General features: G+C 36.2%; 1 long non-coding RNA gene across 1 annotated transcript in view; it reads right to left on the bottom strand.

Annotated features, from left to right (window-relative positions):
- LOC135362116 (uncharacterized) overlaps positions 1–20,916 on the bottom strand; it is a 234,641-nt gene that overhangs the window by 164,123 nt on the left and 49,602 nt on the right. The gene's annotated exons all lie outside the window — the stretch shown is intronic.

Here is a 20,916-nt window from a genome sequence, read left to right on the forward strand (position 1 = left end):
CATAAGGAATCCAAAGTTGTTCATTTTAGAAAAAATACACTTATAGATAAAGCATAAATTGAATGCAATTATAAAATTACCAGTCAGATACCAGAAACTTATAATTTTCAACATTTTGAATGTTTAATTTATACAAACCTTTTTTTCAATTATCTGTTTACTTAGCAAAAAATATAATGACATAGCAGTGGTGTATTACTGGGATATAGCAAAAAACAAACAAAATGGTCCCAGCCTTCATGGAGCTTACATTGCAGCACAAGGAGACATTAATTAACTATTAATAAGTTGTATTTTTAGTTCATAATAGTAAGTAAAATATAGCATAAAAGGAGGCAGTTATTTCAAATAGGGTGATCAGGAAAGGCTGAGAAGCCTATTACCTTCTCTGAGAATGTAACATGAAAGAAACAAAGGAAGAAAGGACGGAAGGAAGGAAGGAAGAAAGAAAGAAAGAGAGAGAGAGAAAGAAAGAGAGAGAGAGAAAGAAAGAGAGAGAGAGAAAGAAAGAAAGAAAGAAAGAAAGAAAGAAAGAAAGAAAGAAAGAAAGAAAGAAAGAAAGAAAGAAAAAGGAGACACAGAAGCAAGTAAGAGACTGAGTCATGTAGGCATTACGTAGAAGAGGTATCCAAGAGAGGGAAGAACATGTAAAAACCCCTGAGGCAAAAGTATATCTGGCTTAGTTCCAGAGGAGCAAGGGTATGGCTGAAATAGCAAAAGCAAAGATAAGGAGCATAGAGAATAAGGTCAGAGATATAAAGAGGTCAGGTTACACAAGGGTTTGTGGAGCATTCTATAAACTTTAAACTTTACTCTTAGTGACACAGAAAGCCACTGAAAGTTTTAGGCAGAAAAATGAAACAACCTAATATGTGTTTTTAAACCACTGATGCATTGTGAACAAACTGGAGAGTTAGTACAAGGCCTGAAGCATGTAGACAAGTTAGACTTCTATAATACTGTAGACTAAGATGGTGATGGCTGGAGGTCATGGCAGTGAAAACGAAGAGAAAAACTTCAGTTCTGGATAGATTTTAAATGTAGAGCCAAGATGATTTGCTAATAGTAGTACATGAAGTTTGAAGAGCCATGTTTTTCCCCCAAGATCTTTTACCAGAGCAAGGATGGAATTGTCATCAGCTGAGACTAGGCGACTGTGTAAGAAGCAAGTTCGGTAGGTAAGATGAGGAAATTGATTATAGACATATTATGGTTGAAATGCCTATTAGATGATTAGAGACATAAACAAATAACTATATGAAACATGTTAATGGGAAAAAGCTGGTCTAGGAAAACAAATTTGGGAGTTTACATGTCATATATATTATACAGTTGGTATATAAAGTCTGAAGACTGAATGAAATCATCTAGAGAAAAAAAAAACAATTGTATATAATATATAAAATCTGAAGACTAAACCCTGGGACATTTCAAAGCTCAAAAGCCAAGATATGAGGAACCAGCAAAGACTTAAAAGGTACAGACGGTATAGTAGAAGAAAAATTAGAAGAGTAGGTATCCTGGCAGCCAAGTCAAAATAATGAGTTTTTGAGGAAGATGCTTAGAAATCTCAATAAAAGCACAATTCCATATGCGTTTCAAAGGGAGGGTAATAATTGGAGTACTTTCAAAAGAAAATAGTGGGAAGGTGTCTGGCTGGCTCAATTGGTAGAACATGTGACTCTCAATCTCGGGATTATGATTTTGAGCCCCATGTTGGGAGTAGAGTTTACTTAAAAAACAAAACAAAACAAAACAAAGAAAAAAAAAAGGAAAAATGTCATTGGCATTGGAATGGTTTTGGACGTCCCCATTAAACAGTCATAGTAACTAGAGTAGCAAGACTAAAGATCCACAGACAATGTTTACAGTAAAACCTAGTAATAAATTCATTTGGAGAAAATCAAATAAAAAATAGAAATAATCCATATTATCACACCTTAGAAATAACTACTGCACAATATGCTTATTTCCTCTCTCCTTTCAAAATAAATAAACTCAACAATGTAGAGATTCATCATTTCACTTTTAAAATTTAACTTTTAAATAAAATAAGATTTATTCTGAATATGGCATGCTGTAGGAATATAACGACTGGAATAATACAATATATTAAGTAAAAATGCTGACTGCAAAACACTGCAATCTTTATTTAGTAAACAACAAATATATATATAACCTTTAAGAAGTACACTTGATGGGGCACCTGGGTGGCTCTGTTGGTTAAGCATCTGCCTTTGGCTCAGGTCATGATCCCGGGGTCCTGGGATCTAGCCCCGCATCAGGCTCGCTGCTCGGCAGGAAGCCTGCTTCTCCCTCTTCCACTCCCCCTGCTTGTGTTCCTGCTCTCGCTATCTCTCTGTCAAAAAAAAAAAAAAAAAAAAAAAAGTCTTTAAAAAAAAGTACACTTGCTGTGATGAGCACCAGGTGTTATATGGAAGTGCTGAATCACTATATTGTGCACCTGAAACTCATATTACACTGTATGTTAACTGGAATTAAAATTAACACTTTAAAAAAAATAAAAATATATTTATAAACTGAAAATATAGTTAAAAAGCTCAAATATCAGTAATACACTAAAAATATAAATAGATGGATATATGGATGGGGCTGGTGATGCAGAAAGGAATGTTAAAGCAGTTGGCTCGGAATGAGAGGATAGTGAGTAAATGTATTTTAATCTTGTTTACTTTTCTACATTTTCCAAATTTTCTATTATAAATATAGTTTTTTTCTAATTTAAAAAAAAGAATGTTAGAGGATTCCCATTGCTCTAAAATAAACTATCACTTTTTTCTCATGAGACCTACCCTCCAGGCTCCTTTCACACAACTTTGCTTTCTTGGCCCTCGAACACTGTCTGTGCTCCGGCTTTAATGAACTATTTTTAACTTCCTGAACCAAGGATGCTGCTTCATGCCCCTGTGCCACTGCAGATACTAGTCTATCAGAAATGCCCCTCTGCCCCTCATTTACCTGGTGAAATCACTTGGCGAGTCACTTTTCAAGACTCCTCTCAAATATGTCTTCCTCTGAGAAACATTCCAAGACAGAACTCTGACAATGGTTTTTTCCTCTCTCCTTTGACTTGTTTCTTACTGTTCTAGAATTGAAACAGCCCATTTCTACCCACTTCATGCCGCCTGCATGTGTCAGTCAAATTGGGAACATGAAAGAAGAGGAAAAAGCCCTCTTCATCAGGTTCATTGGGAAAAGTTGTTAGTGGTATCCATCATTACCCTCCTTTATTTCCTTTTCCTCGACTCTTCTCCTTGGAACGCATATGGCTGGCCAACACATAGAGACCTTTTTAAAACCATGATTTGAGTTTACTTGGTCTCTGCCAAAAGAATTAATTCCCACAAATTTCAAAAGTTAAGAGGCTAAGACTTAACATTACTTTCTTTACAAACTGCCAGGTACTATGGCAGTCTGGTTTCCTGACCAATTCTCATACCAGAAGCAAGAGGAGATTCACAAAAGTCAAGCTCCACCAAACTTGTTGTATCAAAAGTGGGATTTTACTCTCCTTTGGCTTATTAATGCCCAGGATGTCTCCTAAGAAGTATTTAATTTTATTTGTCCTACTCTTTTAGCTTGCTTTCAGAATCAGTATTTAGGTACATGTTCAGAGAAAACATTCTTGAGTTCGATTCTGACTCATTCACATTTAGGAGGTGGTTTTGCTGTTTTCTTATCATAGTATTTGCTCTGCAGTAATAAAGAGAGAGATAGATGAAGAAGAAAAAGAAAATAAAAGCTTGCACTTGCTCTGCTTTCTCATGCCCCAAGGCCAGAGAAGCATAAACAAAACATAAAGGAGATGCCCTATATATGTACATATACTTCTATGATAGCAGTTACCATTTTGCATTTTTGTAATTTATCTCATACATTTCTCCACTCCTGAGCTGAGATGCTTAGCACAGGCACTGTGTCTTACTCATTTCTCTATTCTTAGTACCTAGAAAACTACTGTCATTAAGGAAGTGTTTAATAAAAAAAAATTTAATAAGTAAATGAATACATGGATGAATATTGGAATATTAAGGGGTAGCTCCTATCTTTAGTGTAGCTAAAAGTGTAGCTCAAAATTATAGGACCTAAAACAAATGTACAAATAACTATAAGGCAAAGAAAAAAAAAATGATCAATACCTACAGATAAAAGTACAGATTTATCTCACAAATTATTTTACTATATATTACCCTGATATTACAAGACAGACATCTTGATCTAAACCAAATCTCTATCATCCTGTTGTTAAGTGGTAATACAATAACACACATGAGATAGGAGATACAAGTGTAGAAAAGTAGGGATAGCCAGACCAAAAAAAAAAAAAAAAAACGGAGGTGGGGCATTGAAAAGTGAGAGATATGAGTTATTATTGAGGGTATATATTGGCACAGGCATTCTGGAAGTAACTGACAGTACTTAGAAAATTACGTATAAGTACGCCCTTTGACCCAGGGATCCTGGTTCTGGATGCATGTCTCAGAGAAATTCTCACATGGCCTGTATGAGAGCAAGAGAGCAGATATTTACTGTGGCTTTCTTTGTAAGGGCAAGAAACCATAAGCAACTCAAAGACTGGGTGAGTAAAATGCAGTGTACACATACTCGTAAAATATTACACACCAATTAGAAATAGTGAGATGTGCACGTAAAAAAATAGATGGTTCTTGGGGCACCTGGGTGGCTCAGTGGGTTAAGCATCTAACTCTTGATTTCAGCTCAGGTCATGATCTCAGGGTTGTACAATCGAGCCCCACTCAGAAGAGGGAGAGAGAGCCTGCTTAAGATTCTCTCTCTCCCTCTCCCTCTGCCCTTCCCCTAACTCTGCCCCCACCAGAGAAAAGACAGTTCCTAAAGGCAGCATTGAATTAAATAAAAAATAAAAAACAAACCAAAACATATACCTCAATACCATATATGAAAATTTAAAACACATACACATTAGTGCTACATATTTTATAAGGTTATATGAATATTTAAAGACATATCAAACACAATAGAATGGGGTTCAATTGATGGGAATGAAAGTAGAGCTCAGGAGTCAAGGGAAAATAGAACAAGTGCAGACAATAATGAGCAGTGTAAGTAACTCAATTTCTTGTGTATGAGAGATATTGGTTTTATAAGTGAGGAGAAGTAGCACAAGAAAATTTTAATAGACAATTTACAAATAAAATTTGAACAACCAAATGATATTTAAAATTATTGCAAATTTGAGATGAATTTTTTAAAATATACTTGTTTATGAAAATTTAACTTTACCTAACCATTCCTATAATCAGGTTAAAGAGAACTTTAGGATATTTACATTTCCTCAGGTTTTATATTTTATGGTTTTGTGAAATCCCAACTATTGTTTGTTAAGCACTATTGATGCTGTGATAATGAATCAAATGCACGAGTAATATTTTAAAAGAGATCCAAAAATGGAAAATAGTGTGAAATTCTAAGATACTATTTTATGGAAGTCATGTCTTGACAATTTACAAATCTATATTGACAAAAGAAATAGACTATCTGTTGGGGAGAACATAAATGTGATAAAAAATCATAATATAGACTAAAAGTACAGCAAACAGCCTATATGGAGATACCAACAACTCAAAATGTATAATTACTCAGGGTGTTGATATTTCACTACTTTAAAAAAGTTCTGGGCAAAGTAATATAGGATTATAGAAGAGATTAAACAGGAAAAAATGCATATAACTAATTCCTAAGCACCTACTTATGATCAACAAGGGGATCTTTGTATGATTGAGTGATAAAATATTAAGTGTCTATAGACTACGATGGAAAGAATATTGATTCAAAGAAGGTGCCTCAGTTATCTATGCAGCTCACTGACTCTGGGATTCTGGACATTTTATACATGTGATAATAGAGTTCTTATGATTAAATAAGTTAATATACATAAAGAGCTTAGAATCCCTGGTACAAAGTAACACTATAGATGGTCATTATTCTATGAGCCTTTGTTTCCTCCTTTTTATTTATTTATTTTTTTTAAGATTTTATTTATTTGACAGAGAGAGACACAGCTAGAGAGGGAACACAAGCAGGGGGAGCTGGAGAGGGAGAAGCAGGCTTCCTGTGGAGCAGGGAGCCCGATGCGGGGCTCGATCCCAGGACCCTGGGACCATGACCTGAGCCGAAGGCAGGAGCTTAACGACTGAGCCACCCAGGCGCCCCTGTTTCCTCCTTTTTAATATGGGGATGATACCTTGTCAACCTTTTTTCTCAACTTTAGAATAGAATAATAATATCTAACTCACAAGATTGCCAGGAGACTAAAAATGTTTATTTAGGGTGGTCTGGGATGACTTCGTTAAGAGGATGATGTTTCAGCAGATATCCAAAAGTAGAGAAGAAAGCAGACCTGCCAATATCTTGCAGAATAATAGTGAAGATGGGAGGAGCCTCAAGTATATTAGTCCTGAAGCAGGAGTTTTCATGGCGTGTTACAGTGACAGCAAGGAGACCAGTGTCGCTACCGCAGAGAGTAAAGAGGAAATAGGATGAAATCACAAATGTTGGGCATCAGAAACTATAAGGCTTGATAGATCATTTCTCTGTCTGAGAAAGACAGAAAGCCCTTAGAGGGTTTTGAATAGAGCAGTGACATGACTTACTTGACTTTCAAAAGATGAACTCTGATGTCCATTTTGAGAATAAACCAAAAGGGGCCAAGCACTGAATTAGGGAAAATCATTAGTAGACTCAGTAATCAGCAAGAGATGAGGATAAAGATGGAGAGAAGCAGAGGGATTTTTTTTTTTTTCAGTGCACTGTGGAAAAAGCAAGAGGACAGCTTCATTTTAAAAATGTGGAGTTGAGGAAATAATTCAGGCTGTAGAAATAAGTATAAGAATCAAAATTGGTCAGGAAATCTGAGACCTGAGCATTGTGTTGTGTATAGCAATATGAATATCTTTGGAGACGCCTGACAAGAGAGAGTTTCAAGCAGCATGATGGGGTAACTGCTAATTAGACTCAATTAAGAATGGGAACAGGGGAATTAAAGAGAAATAGTACAGATAAATGTTTGAGGAGATTTGCCATAAGGAAAAGAGGTGGGTGTAGTAACAGTAAGAAAATAGAGGGTCAAGAAAAAGTGGGGTGCCTGGGTGGCTCAGTGCTTAAGCATCTGCCTTTGGCTCAGGGTCTTGGGATCGAGCCCTGCATCAAGCTCCCTGTTCGGTGGGAAGCCTGCTTCTCCCTCTCCCTCCTCCCACTCCCCCTGCTTGTGTTCCCTCTCTCGCTGTGTCTCTCTCTGTCAAATAAATAAAATCTTTAAAAAAAAAAAAAGAAAAAGTGTTTAATATTGATATATTTTTCCACATTGACAAGAATTTCTCAATAGGGAAAATTTGATCATCCTAAAGAGTTTCCCATCCTAAAGAATTTCTGGCACTATAGTCATGGATAGGCAAGGAGGGCTGAAATGAAGTGCAATAGTGGAGAAGTTAGTCTAGAAAAGCATTACAGCTAGCTTAGAGTTACAGGATGGAAGGCAGAGTGGGTGGCACACATGGGCGATCACAGCTTGAGAAAAGCCTTTTTGATTGCAAATCAATTTTCCTAGAGGAATAGGAAGCAAGGTAATCACCTATGAGTGAGTTTGGTGTTGCAGAAGAGATTTAAGGAGAGAGGAGAAATTTTAAAATACGAATGAAAACTTGTTGGAAAATTAATGGACAAGGGAAACATATATGTAGAAGTCATGAATTTTTAAAGCATGCTAGGCTGTTTTTTTCCTAGCCATATTCATTTGCAAAGGCAGAGTTGAATTCAGCCACATTGGAAGTTTTTCCAGGAGAGCATCAAAAAACCAAAAGGGACAAAGGAATTAAAAGAAATTTGCAAAGAAGTGATCATAATAATGACTTTAGGATCTAGAGAGATAAGAAAGTGAGAACATGAAGGAGCCGAGGGTTAGTGAGAAGTTGGATAATAGATTGTAAGTCCCAATGAAGTTGAAGAATAATATGAATTGGGATATTATATGGAGTTGGCTAGAAAGACAGAAGCTAAGAGTTAGAGGGGCAGATGTTCAGAATTGAAATTCTGGGTGATCATAAAAAAAACTCGTATATAATAATGTGAGTGAATGGCTGAGATAGAGTGGGGGACAAGACAACCTTGGCGAGAAAAAGTCCAGTAACAGAAAGGCTAGAATATTCAAAGTGCCCTCAGCATAGGTATTAAAACTGCCAAGAATTAGGACACCCCTAATGCGGAAGTGACAAGAAATGAAGTCTTCAAAAAATAAAGGAAGTGACCAGAATGTGGCATTCGTGTTACGTTAGATTATGTTACAGGAATTTTTTTTTTTTTTTCAACTCACACGGTCACTGACATGGTACGTATGTGGCTGGTGGAGGAGAGGTGAAGGGCACCCTGTTCCACACTGTCATTCAGGCAGTCAGGCAGCCTGAGGCTCTCCATGTTGAGGCTGCAGCACAAAGAGCACAGCGTTCTAAGTTTGCACTAAAGGGGAGAAGGGGAGAAAGAAAACTGAAGGAGTCCTCAACGGAGCTCACTCCTCTTTGGCATAATCCCTAGGCCAGGACTAGTCACATGGCCTTGCCTAACTGAAAAGGGATAAGAAAAGTATGGGAACACACAGCTACTTCGTGAGCAACAAATGTCTGTCACCTGGTGTATGAAGATGACGGGTATAATGACAGGTGGTAGATGGTTTATTTCTGCCAAAGTAATCTTTCTAACATGCAAATCTCACTACATATCCTTGGCCTACTGAGAATCCTCCCATGAGTAGATTTCACTCTATGTAAATTTTACCTCAATTTAAGGAGGGGTAGGAAACCCCTCCTAGTGGCTTCTTCTAAATTTTTGGATAAATTTCGAATCTTGGCAAATAGGACCTTTTGTGATCTGGCCCTTGTCTACTTCTCCAGTTCCTGTTCTCTCTCTGCTTCACTACGTAGTACTTGGAACGTCCTTGCCTCATTTACATTTAACTATCTTCTACTGCCTCAAAAATTCAATGTACTATAATAGTTTCTGGAGAAACTTCCCTTCCCCCCTCCCACATGTCCCTCTGTTGGAAATTCTAGGGAACTCCAATCCTTTACAGCACTGTCCCAGGCCACTGTTGATTCAGCTCTCTCTGCCTCCTGCCGACACCCTCAAGGGCAAGACCATGTATAATTGGACTTTGTATACTCCATGATTAAAAGTTACTGGTACACAAAGCAGGCAGTTAATAAACATTTGTTGAATGAATGAATGAATGAATGAATGAATGAATGAATGAATATGTATGTGTCTTTGTTTTGGCTTTATTTACTCCTGTGGCTTTTCATGAAATGAAGATTTTTTTTTTTTTTTAAATCTGTTTTCCTTTTTAAAAAAACAGCATGGGTTGTTGTATCAAATGTTATCTTTTATTCCTCAGCATGTCCATCTCTCTGAGCAACCATTTGTCTTTTTGTAGAGCTTAATCTGTCTTTGAATAATTAGTATTTAAACCATTAAAGTCCTTCTCTTGGCAAATTACCATGATAATAAAACTACAAAAAATGTCTTTGTTTTTCTGTGCCTTAATAAAACACAATTAAAATTTAATAAAAGCTCCGGATTTCCATTTACCCAATTCTGCACATCCGGAGAGAGGTAACAGAGGTGTTACAACCAGACCAATTAAATAGCCAGTTGTGGTTAAACTCTAATTCACAGAAAGGTGAGTGTAATTCCTTACTTAACATTCCAGAGTGGCTCATGGCTTTTTTGAACAGAACGTTCGTTTTTATTCAGTCCTGTCCAGATTTCAGTATGTTGAAGAGCTAAGAGTTCTTAGTTTATTATATTTGTGAATATTATAATGATATTTCTATCATGTTTTCTTGGTCATCCATTCTCTTACAACAGATTGGTATCTAAATACCATCGTTTTAAAGTGCATTTCCCTTTAGATCATTTACCACACTGTCATCACAGAAAAGAAAAAGAGAAAATCAGAAGTGAAATATATACTTTTAAATGGCTGAAGGTCATTTTAAAAATACAAGCAGCAGCAATATTTTCCGAATATCTAAAATATCCACCAAGGATTCTTGCAGAAGTATGCAAACATTTTCCCTTTTATAAGATTTCAAAAATATATTTTGAAACATCAGTGAAAATGGAATTAACATATGCTATCTGCATTTTGGCATCCCTCCCAAAATAATATTGAGGCCCTCTCTCTTCATTTTATTGAGGACAATCATAGGATACTTAGTTTCTGATATAAGTCTCATGCACTAATAGTTGCTACCAGAAACATATATATTCACATAAGTCTGAATGTTTGCTTAGTGTATCAATCTGGCGAGACGGTCGTTTTAGAAACCCCGCTGGAAAGTGGACAGAGGAAAGTAGAGAATGGGAGACTATCTCCCTCCTTTATCTCCGTTAGCTGGTGGTTCCTGAGAGAGGGCGAAGTACCTACCACACATACTTGTTTTGTGGTTTGTTTTGATTAAGTATCAAATAGAACTTACCGTTGCTTAATAAGATATTTAAAGTTCCAACATGAAAGATATGCTTCATATTTCAAGCCCAATAAATCACAGTTACAGCTTTCAATTGAGGCATTTGTCTGGCAAACTTAGAAAAGCCAGCAGAAACCTAATAGTAGTTGTTGGGTTTGTTTTTTTTTGTTTTTTGTTTTTTTTTTAATAAAACTATCTGTGGCCAGGAAAAACAAAACTGGTGTTTTCAAAATGTAATCTTCATAGAATTACAGTGATAATCAATAGAGTAGATTTTTTTAATTTGAGAGTCATACATATTTGAAGGGTTCTATAGTCAAACCTCACACTTTTTTTTTTTTTTTTTTGGTAGTGTTGTCACCAATGTTCTTATTCCCTGAAAAGACTAGAGCTCGAAATGTTTTTAAAAAGTAACTACAGGGCATGGAACATGTGTTGTTGTTGTTTTAATCTCTGTTTGTTAATGCTATGAATTTTATTTCTTTTAAGTGCTGATATTATTTAAGAGGTATTGTTGACAGATTAATACATTGGAAGAAAATTACAGATTATTTAGAAACTAATGAAAACATCGCCATGCCTTAAATAGCCAATAAAGTAATTAAAACTGTTTCACTCACTTTCGTTTGTTATTTTTTAATGTGCCATTGAAACTTTTAATGTTAATTCCAGAGAAAGGAAAATATTATGACATGCATTTTACTGCCTTTCCATCTGACTAAAATTATGTTAGAATTGGTTTAACTATACCATCTAAATAATACCAGCTTGAGTCTCTCTCAGGCATTTGTATGAAGTTCTGAGTGCTTCATTTTTTTATTTACATATACTGAAATTGCACTTTGGCTGTGTTTTCATGTACACCTAACATTTTAACTACATTATCTGCATTCCTCAGTTAAGATGTCAGTTCACTCAAAATGGTTTAACCTCTATTCTTTTAGACCCAGGATTCCTATTTGGGAGGGAGTCGGAAAAGTAACGGAATGCCTACATTTTCAGGATCATTTGAATGGACACTGTTGCATAGTGAAATAATCTATACTTCCTTTACCCATTAGCTTCTAAATTGTCATTATACACCTTTTTGACATTTTCCAATACAACAGTTTCAAGATGAGACAGATTTCTTTGCTTGCATTTTGTAGGAGTTAGGCAACTTGAAATTTTCCAACTGGCTATTTTTTACTGCAATCTGGTTGTTCTCAGTCTTGGCTGGGGAGCTTTGAAAGCAAACTGAAACCCAGGCCTCACCCCACACCAAATGAATCAGAGCATCTGTGGGTGGGGACAAAGGAGAGGTACTAAACAAGGCAAGGAGTGTTTAATGTGTCACGATCTAGAGAACCAAAGTTCTATAACCTCTGTGATATTTTCTTGGAAGTAGCAGCTCTATCCACACATTTGCATGAATAGTTCCTGATAACTATTTCAGTTTTCAGGAAGAGAACTAAGCCATCTCTACCACAGATCAATGTGAACAAAACAATCATGTACAAAATACAATAACCACAACAAACTGGGTTATTTTGTTAAAAAGGAAAAGATTTCAAGCAAGCATATTATGCCTAGTGTCCTTTTGCAAATTCATTGCTCTAATCTGCAGAGTTTAAGAGATATCTATAATTCCATTAAATGTCTTATCTGTAGGGAATTTACTCTATAGTTGAGGAGAAAAGCTATATTGACCATTTTGGGTGCCCTGATCAGATCTCCAACAGTTCTTACTGTTTCTGCACGACTTTGTGGGTCATGCTTCCAACCTAGGACAACATTCTCCCGAGGACAGACTGTGGACCTCCTGGTTGTTCCTGAGATTTTATACCACCACCATCTCCCCCTGCCCTCCTTTCCACAGCCCATAGATAGACTAGAACAGCATACAGAAGTCCAGCTCTAAAAAAACATTAAGTACAACAATCTTGGGAGAGCATTTTATACTCCAGAACTCTCCATGGAATCAGGCTGAGGCTCAACTTCACCTGATCATACCTTGCTTACCTTCTTCCCTTTCCTGTCCTGCCTGCTTGCAACCATAATCACTTGCAGAGGAATGGTCTCAGGCTTGCCTTCTAGCAACACTGTAAGACTATCTCACATAGACAAATACAGAACACGTAAAGAACACAATAATGAGACTGATAATGACAGATGACATAAAGTGAATACCTACATTGTACCAAGCACCATGCAAACGACTCTAATCAATTATCAATTACCTTAATACTTACAATAGCTATTATTATCACTGCTTCCTCCCCCCAGTTTATAGATCCAGAAGCAGAAGTTTTGAGTGGGCAAGTGATTTCCCCAAGGCTCCCAGCTAGCCAAAGGACCCAAGCCTACAGTTTTAACGTCTCTATAAATTCAGCACTTAAACACTAATCAAAATAGATGCATATAGCAGAGAGATCAATGGAAATCCTAGGTATAAAGGGCAGAGGTTGGGATCAACAGACCTACACTCTTGCCATGGAGCAGACAGTTATGAGTTGTGCTGATCAGCTAAACTACTTAGGTCCACAACTACAATTATCTCTGTCTTGTCAGATTTTCAAAAATTCAATGAAGCTCTTATTTAAAGCTCTTAACATAGGTGTCACTGAAAATAAGAAAATAATAATAGTTACAAAATTCCATCCATTTCTTGGAGTCATAGAGAAACTTAAAATTTCAGTTATGTGGCCAAAGTAGTTAGATATATAATGTTTCTTGGGAAACTGAAGTTTCTAATCCAGAGATTTGGCTTATTCATCCATATATATATATATATATATATATATATATATATATATATATACACACATATATATATACACACACACACATACATATATATAACTTTACACACACACACACACACACACACCAATATGGTTATGGCTAGAATTACATAAATTAATGGATACTTAGTTCGCACAGGTCCTGGGGCATAGCAAACACTAAATGATATAATTTACTTTGCTAAAAATGGCTTTATTCATACTGACATAAATGATTGCAAAAAACAAAGTGGAATAAATAAGTCTTTTGTACAGAAGAATTGCAAAGAAGTTACACAGATACTCCTCTCTCAAGGAGTTTTCACCTATTAAATGTTGGTTGCACTTAAGGACTTGCTTCCAAAGAATACAGTATAGAAAGAAGGGGGAAGTAGCTTTATAGTGGAGAAAACTGGCAAACACTCACCAGTGTGTTGACAGTGGAGAAACCTTGCAAACACTACGTCAAGGCACATGATTAAGGTTAACATTATCAATGATAACATACGTTGATAGTCTATAACCTTGATGTGATAAGAATAGCACTTCTGGAGTTTTTTCCCCCCAAAATCCATAACCTTAGCCTAACTATGAGATAAACATCAAAATACCTGAACAGTATTCTGAAAAACTGCCTAGGTCTTTAAAAACAAAGAAAGTCTGAGAGTCACAATCCAGAAGAGCCTAAGGAGACATGACATCTAAATGTAATGTGATCTCCTAGATGGGATATTGGAACAGAAAAAGGAAATGAGGTAAACACCAAGGAAATCTTAAGAAAATATAGACTTTAGTTAATAATAATATATCAGTGCCAGCCCATTAGTTCTAACACATGCACTGCACTAAAGTAAGATGTTAATAACAGGCAAACTTGCCTGTGGAGCAAATAGAAACTATCTTTGCAACTTTTCTGCAGATATAAAACTATTCTAAAATAAAAGGTTATTTCTTTAAATAAAAGACTTCATGGAAGAGATTTAAAATATAGACAGAATTTTCCAGAAGGAAGTCACTGGCAACCATGGAAATGTAAAAGGCACTTAATGTCATACATACAACATAACATTCAGCCTTAAAAAAAAGAGAAAATTTGACCCATGGTATAACATAGAAAAATCTAGAAGATATGCTTGGTGAAGTAGGCCAGTCAAAAAAAAAAAAAAATCGTTCCTAAAGTAATTAAATCCATTGAGACAGAAAGTCAGAAGTTGTTGACAGGAGTGAAGGGAGGGAGAATGGGGAGTTCCTGTTTAATGGTTATGAAATTTCAGCTGGGGAAGATGTTGAAGTTCGGGAGATGGGTGGTGATAGTCCCACAACACTGTGAATGTACTCACTACCATAGAACTGTACATTTAAAAGTGGTGAAGATGGTAAATCTCATGTTACATAGGTGTTTGTTTTTTGTTTGTTTTGTTTGTTTTTAAGCAGGCTACACTCCCAGCGTGGAGCCCAACACAGGGCTTAAACTCCCAACCCTGAGATCAAGACCTGAGCTGAGATCAAGAGACAGATGCTTAACCCACTGAGCCACCCAGGCGCCCCATATATGTTTTAAAACAATAGAACAGGTGCCTAATGTCAGAATCAGTTCATACGTATGTAGGACTGTAAGTTCTCTGAAAGGAGGTATCATACATTTTTATTCATTTTATATTCGATATCTCTTAATGCCTACAATGGCACCTGAAATATGTCAGGCATTTCAGGATGAAAACATCAGGAGGTGATACTTAAGATTTAATTAAATATGAGAGAAAGGTGTGATTTCATAGAAAAATTCAGAATTTAATATTATCACCCCTATTTTATGTATCACAATTTTTAATCATTGTAATGGAGACAGGGTTTCACACCTTGGGAAGAGTAGAGTTTTAAGAGGTGTGCGTACTTTTCTTTAAACATTCTATTGGCCAAGATTAAAGGAGCTCTTTTAAAAGTTGCCCTTGAAAATTCTTAAAAGAAAAAACGTGATTTTGGAGATTTAAAATTTATACATTTAATATAAATGTTACCTTAAGCCAAGGCAATTCAACCTTTTGAGTAAATTTGAAATTCTTACATACCCTTGTTACTATATGTTATTTTGAAGTATCCACTATCACTTCTAAAAATCCACAAGTTACATTTCAAGGCCTTTTTAGACGGTGTCTGGCCTCTAGGCCTAGATGCCCATTCTCTATTTGGGCTGCAATATCCCAGGAAAAACCCTCCACCACGCACTCTTTCTGCGCTCTCACTGAACTAAAAATCACAATGGACAATATAGGTTTTTTTTCTACTGGAGCTCTCTGCATTTTTCCAGAGGGTCTTGCCTTATAAAATCAAAGTCATTGGGATACAATCATGCATAACTTTTCTCCTTTTGTGTGAAGTTGTTAAGTCTGCTTTTACAGGTGGTATCCCCAAATGTCAGATATTTAGAGCATGTTTAGAGGTGTTAGTACTTTGACAAGTTGACCTGTAACTTGAGGGTAGCATTTTGCTGGCCAGTATTGAGAATGAATAGATAATATTGGCAGTAGATACAGTCAATAACCTCCTGAAATGTTTTGTATTGAATGTTGAAATTTCTTTAAAAACACCTAATGTAATACTTTTAACTGACAATATCTTTAATTGACAAAGTATCATGTGCCAGGCATTATGCTCCTCTTTAAAATTATTATTTGGTTTAATCTCAAAATAACCACATCAATAAAGATTATTATGCCAATTACATGAGGAAACTGAGGGGTTAGTAATTGAAGTTAAATATCTACCTCAAGATTCATGCAATGGGTAGGTCAAGAAGTTTGATTCCATTCCAGTCATTATGCACTTTCCTATTTCAAAGGAAGATGCTAAGCCTGAAGTAAGTCTCTTAGGGTACTTCTTTAATTTAGGTGTATAGTCAACAGTTGAAGTTGTTATTTGACATTTTTAAGCTGTAGACATTTCCACTGTAATATCTATAGTTTACTTCTGAATTGAAATTAGAGGCAGAGATTTGTTTAATGCTAAAAGACCATAACAGCTTAATATTAAGACCTAGTAGGGACACCTATTTCAACATTTTTTTAAACCATATCCTATCCCTAAATATGTCACTTTTTCCCTAAGGAAAAGTCATCCATAAAAATCATGCAAAGGACAAATGAAGGAGTTGGGCCAGTTGCCAGACCGCTTTTTGGTGGAAGGATTTGTATCTGCCAGAATTGCCCTGAAAATGGTATAATGTCACAGGATCATTCTCTGCCTTCTTCCATTTTCTCCTTCCTTCCTTCCTTCCTTCCTTCCTTCCTTCCTTCCTTCCTTCTCTCCCTCCCTCTCTTCTTCCCTCCCTCCTTTTTGTTCCTTTGATGGGTCCTTCTCTTTGTCTTTTTTTTCATATTTCTTTTTTTTCTTTTACTTTTACTCACTTTCTTTCTTTTGTTTCTTTTTCCCCATTACCCACCCTTGGCTATTAGTTTCATTGGCGTTTCCCCTCCTCTAGAGGGAAAGGAAATCATCCCTGGAGCTTGGAGAAGGAGGGTTGAGAATGAAGCATTTTAAGATATACCTTTCCAGCTACCCTTACTTGACCCTTTTGTGTAAGCTAGGTCTTTTAAATATTCTTTTGGCTCAAAGGTTAAAACAAGTATAAAAATCCCTTTCAGTCCTTTCTCACCTCATCTCCTCCTACATTTTCCTGCCAAAAATATTGGCTATATAGTAATAACACCTGTATTTGCTATTGAATCAAATTCACATTATTTTCTCCATTTTAATAGTTCTTAAATAATAGCTATCAGTTTTGTTTATATCTTTCAACCAATGACAATGTTAGCTACTATGTAGCCATTCAATAAGACCACTTTAACTCAAAATAAAGCTTAAGTGAAGTTATTTACACATGACTCTGGTTTAGGTTGTAGTTTGTCTTTCTCATTTAAAATATGTTTCTAATTTTTTTACTCTGATATTTTTTCATTTCACATATGATGATTGTTACTTTTGAAGTCATATATAAAAAAAGTAAATTAATAGAGTAACCTACCAATATAGAATATTAAAGAGGTTCTGATTGGACATTGAGGGGATAATTAAGTATTGGAAAAATTTTAAACTGCATCTATTAGAACATCTTTATTCACATCCACTCAAAGAGATAGACATACATTTATACGTACATACTATATGAAATAAACACGTACTCACCCAGTGATTTAGCATCCAGACAGTTCCTCAGTGAAGGGCTTGCTACCTCAGCTACAGGAGGTACGTCAACAGACAGTTTTCACAATGCTCTTCAGGGATCACTTCGGACCCAGAGCCCAGCTGCTTGAGGTCATCTTTCCCTAGGGTCATGTTTCTACTTCTGAGTAGCCCACATTACCCAGTGACTGGTAGATGTGGAAATATAAAGGTCTGGCCATCTTGACCCAGTTCAGGGCAACTCTGAAAGGCATTTAAGCTCCAAACCCATTTGTGGAGTCAGCTGAGGTGTGTTAGGTTTGCAATGCAACCTGGCTTTCTCCTCCACCCAATCCCATTTCCTTCCCCTCCTTTCCCTGGGCGTAGATGTGTTTAGGTCTACACGGTGATTGGCATCTTCCTTTGCCCAACCCTGCTTCCTTCCCCTCATTTCCACAGGTGTTGGTCTGGGAGTTCTCCGTAATAAAGATCCTGCACGTTCAACACCTTTTCAGAGTACGTTTTCTAGGAAAAGAATACTCCTAACATTTTTATTCCTTCATATTTACAATAATTTAAGGAAATTATTTTTAAAATGTTATAGTTCTTTTTAAAATTAAATTCACCTTGGTTGCATTCAACTCTGTGGCCTTCACATCGTTCAAGGTAATTAAAGAGACGTTTCTATAACCTATAAAAAATCAACCAATTCATGCACACACACAACACTTTTACACAGGAGGATAATAATTCCATGAAAACAAAGTCTGGAAATGGATAAAGTCGGCAGGGGGTAGGGGGGAGAGAAACCTACAGGGAATACATAATTCAAAATTAAATGTTTCGATTTAAATGAAAGTTATTTTTTGCCAATAGAAATTGGAACTACAATGTATCTCCACTTGTTCAAGGAGAAAATGGAGAAGAATCAAGATGAATGGGAGCTGAACAACAACGACAACAAAAACAAGTGAAAGTCTGATGGCAGGAACTCTCTGCTCTATGGTCCCCGACCTTTGGCTCCAAATGGGTAGTATACCTTGATACTCCAGCCCGCCTCAAGCAGGCAGCAGCTGTTCCTAAATAACTGCAATTTGCTACAACACAGAATATAAATTTCTCTTCAAAAGACATTTTCAGAACCAAGTAATTAAAATTGCTTATGTCTGTTAGTGAGTCCAGAAATGAAGACCAATATTGAGAAAATAAAAGCATGACAAGAGTAGGGATGGGGTGGGGGTGGGAGATCTCTCTTCAAAAAAGAAAACTAAAACAGTGTTGTCTTTGCGATTCGAATGCTTTTCCTTAGTATCATGATGTAACCTAACAAAAGTGTTCATCCAATGAAATCCATGGACATCATCCATTTTGACTTTTAAGTTCATTTGAGGTACCTAAGTGTTTCTAGAGACAACTGGAATTACGGAAAAACAACAACAGAAACAACTCTTGGAAGAATCATTAAGATATTATAAAACCCTTTAAACAGTTTTGCATTTGGAGTCCATGTTTGCCACTGACCTGCTTATTACTGATGCTATAGTAGGAATCATGTCAAGATATATATTTACTTCTTAAGGTGCCCATTTAAATAGTCCTCTCCGAAAGAAAAAAAAAAAAATCATGGCTGCTCTGAAAGACTCTGATTAAAATGAATTCAGGTGTGGCGTGGGCCGCATTGTAAGTCAGAGATACGACTTCAGTGACTCCAATCCTAAAACATAGACTGCACCATGGATTTTGACAGATGGAAATAATTTATTGATTTATATTATTATTTAGTAACAGAACTAGCAATACTGACTAAAGCCTTTTCAGATTTTTATAGTCTTGTTCTATAACAAGTTTTCTCTGTTATTCATTCTCTTTGTGTTTCTTCCTTCATCTGCCTTTCTCACACCAGGTCTCTATTTAAATAGCTAAAGTAAAAGGTACTGGAAAGTGGGCAGTGATCAAGTGCTGAGGGTCTTGGAGAGAGGAGAGAGTTACAAGGGATAGTATTTTGGGGAAAAAAATGGAGCTCAATAGAGAGAGAGAGAGAAACCCACTGTTGTCTGAGTTCAGTTAGCCACGGTATTTTGGTTTCATTTCACGTCATTAAAAGAAGATTAACTACACTTTTAATATCTGTAAGTACTTGGGAGGGAAAAAAAAAATGAGGAAGAGAAGAGCAGAGAGAGAATGGAAAAGAGACAAAGAATGGGACAATCAAGAAAGCCTAGATTCAGATGTGGGAACATAACTTAGTGGTTTAAACAAGAAAGGCTTATTTTTTTGTTAATACCAAAAGTCCATCACAAATTGGGAAAGGGCTCTTCTTGTGTCATCTTCATTCAGGGAAGAGCATGCACTCTTTAGAAGAGGGATAAGGCAAATGGCACCTCAGGTCTTAAATGCTTCTGCTTACATTTCATTGGGCAGTGTAATTCATGTGGTCTTACCTAATTTCAAAGGGCAAGCTTCCTATATGTTCAGAGGAAGAAAAAGCTAAAATCTTTAGTGAAAAATTTAATATCTACCACAGCTTGATTATTTTCAAATAGGAATATGAGATTGCATACACACACATACACACACAAAAGTTTAGAGAGATAGGTAGATGATAGATAGGTAGATGATAGATAGATAGATGATAGATAGATGATAGATAGATAGATAGATAGATAGATAGATAGATAGATAGATAGATAGATAGGAGATGATCTAACACTAGAAAACAGGCCCAAATGGAACTGCTCATCACCAAAACAAGACTATAATTATAGTTTGGCTCTCCCAGGAATGGAATTTTAAATCGATCAATCGGGAATCACCTGATCAGCACTAATGAGGTCACCCGATCGCTGGACTCCCACATTCCCCGAAAGGACAGTGACTTTGCAATAACCAACCTGCTTTTTTGTCTAAAATAACTTCCTTGTTCACTCTCCCTTCTGCCAATAAAAATCTGTCATTTTGCTCAGGCCCTCAGAGCTTCTTTCTGTCTGCTAGATTGGATGCTGCCCAGTTGGATTCAATGTTTGCTCAAATAAACATTTTTAATATGTCTCAGTTTATCTTTTAAACAATCTAAATCCATTTTCCTGCACACTGAAATTGCAATTGCTCTAGGATTATTATCTAACAGGAAATTTGAAAAATACGTGTTTTGTTTTGTTCTGTTTTCCTGTGGCGTACAAAACAAGCAAAACAAAAACATCCCTGTAAAGGAGATTTAGGAAGGGGTGACTTGAATAGTTAATCATGTTATCAGTATATTTCAGTTAAGTGGCTTTTTACAGAAAATATCTTTGCAGCCTTTTATTTTTTCCCATCTTAATTCAAAAGTGAGTATCAACATATATATTTAAATAGATTCTATCTAAAAGTAGCAATCCTGGGACACCTGGGTGGCTCAGTTGGTTAGGTATCCAACTCTTGATTTTGGCTCAGGTCATGATCTGAGATGGAGTCCCGCCTTGGGCTCTGTGCTCAGT

The sequence above is a fragment of the Mirounga angustirostris genome, unplaced genomic scaffold, assembly GCF_029215605.1.
Source record: "Mirounga angustirostris isolate CCGP_5_RB_7025 unplaced genomic scaffold, mMirAng1.0.hap1 SCAF_1, whole genome shotgun sequence".
Taxonomy (NCBI): Eukaryota; Metazoa; Chordata; class Mammalia; order Carnivora; family Phocidae; genus Mirounga; species Mirounga angustirostris.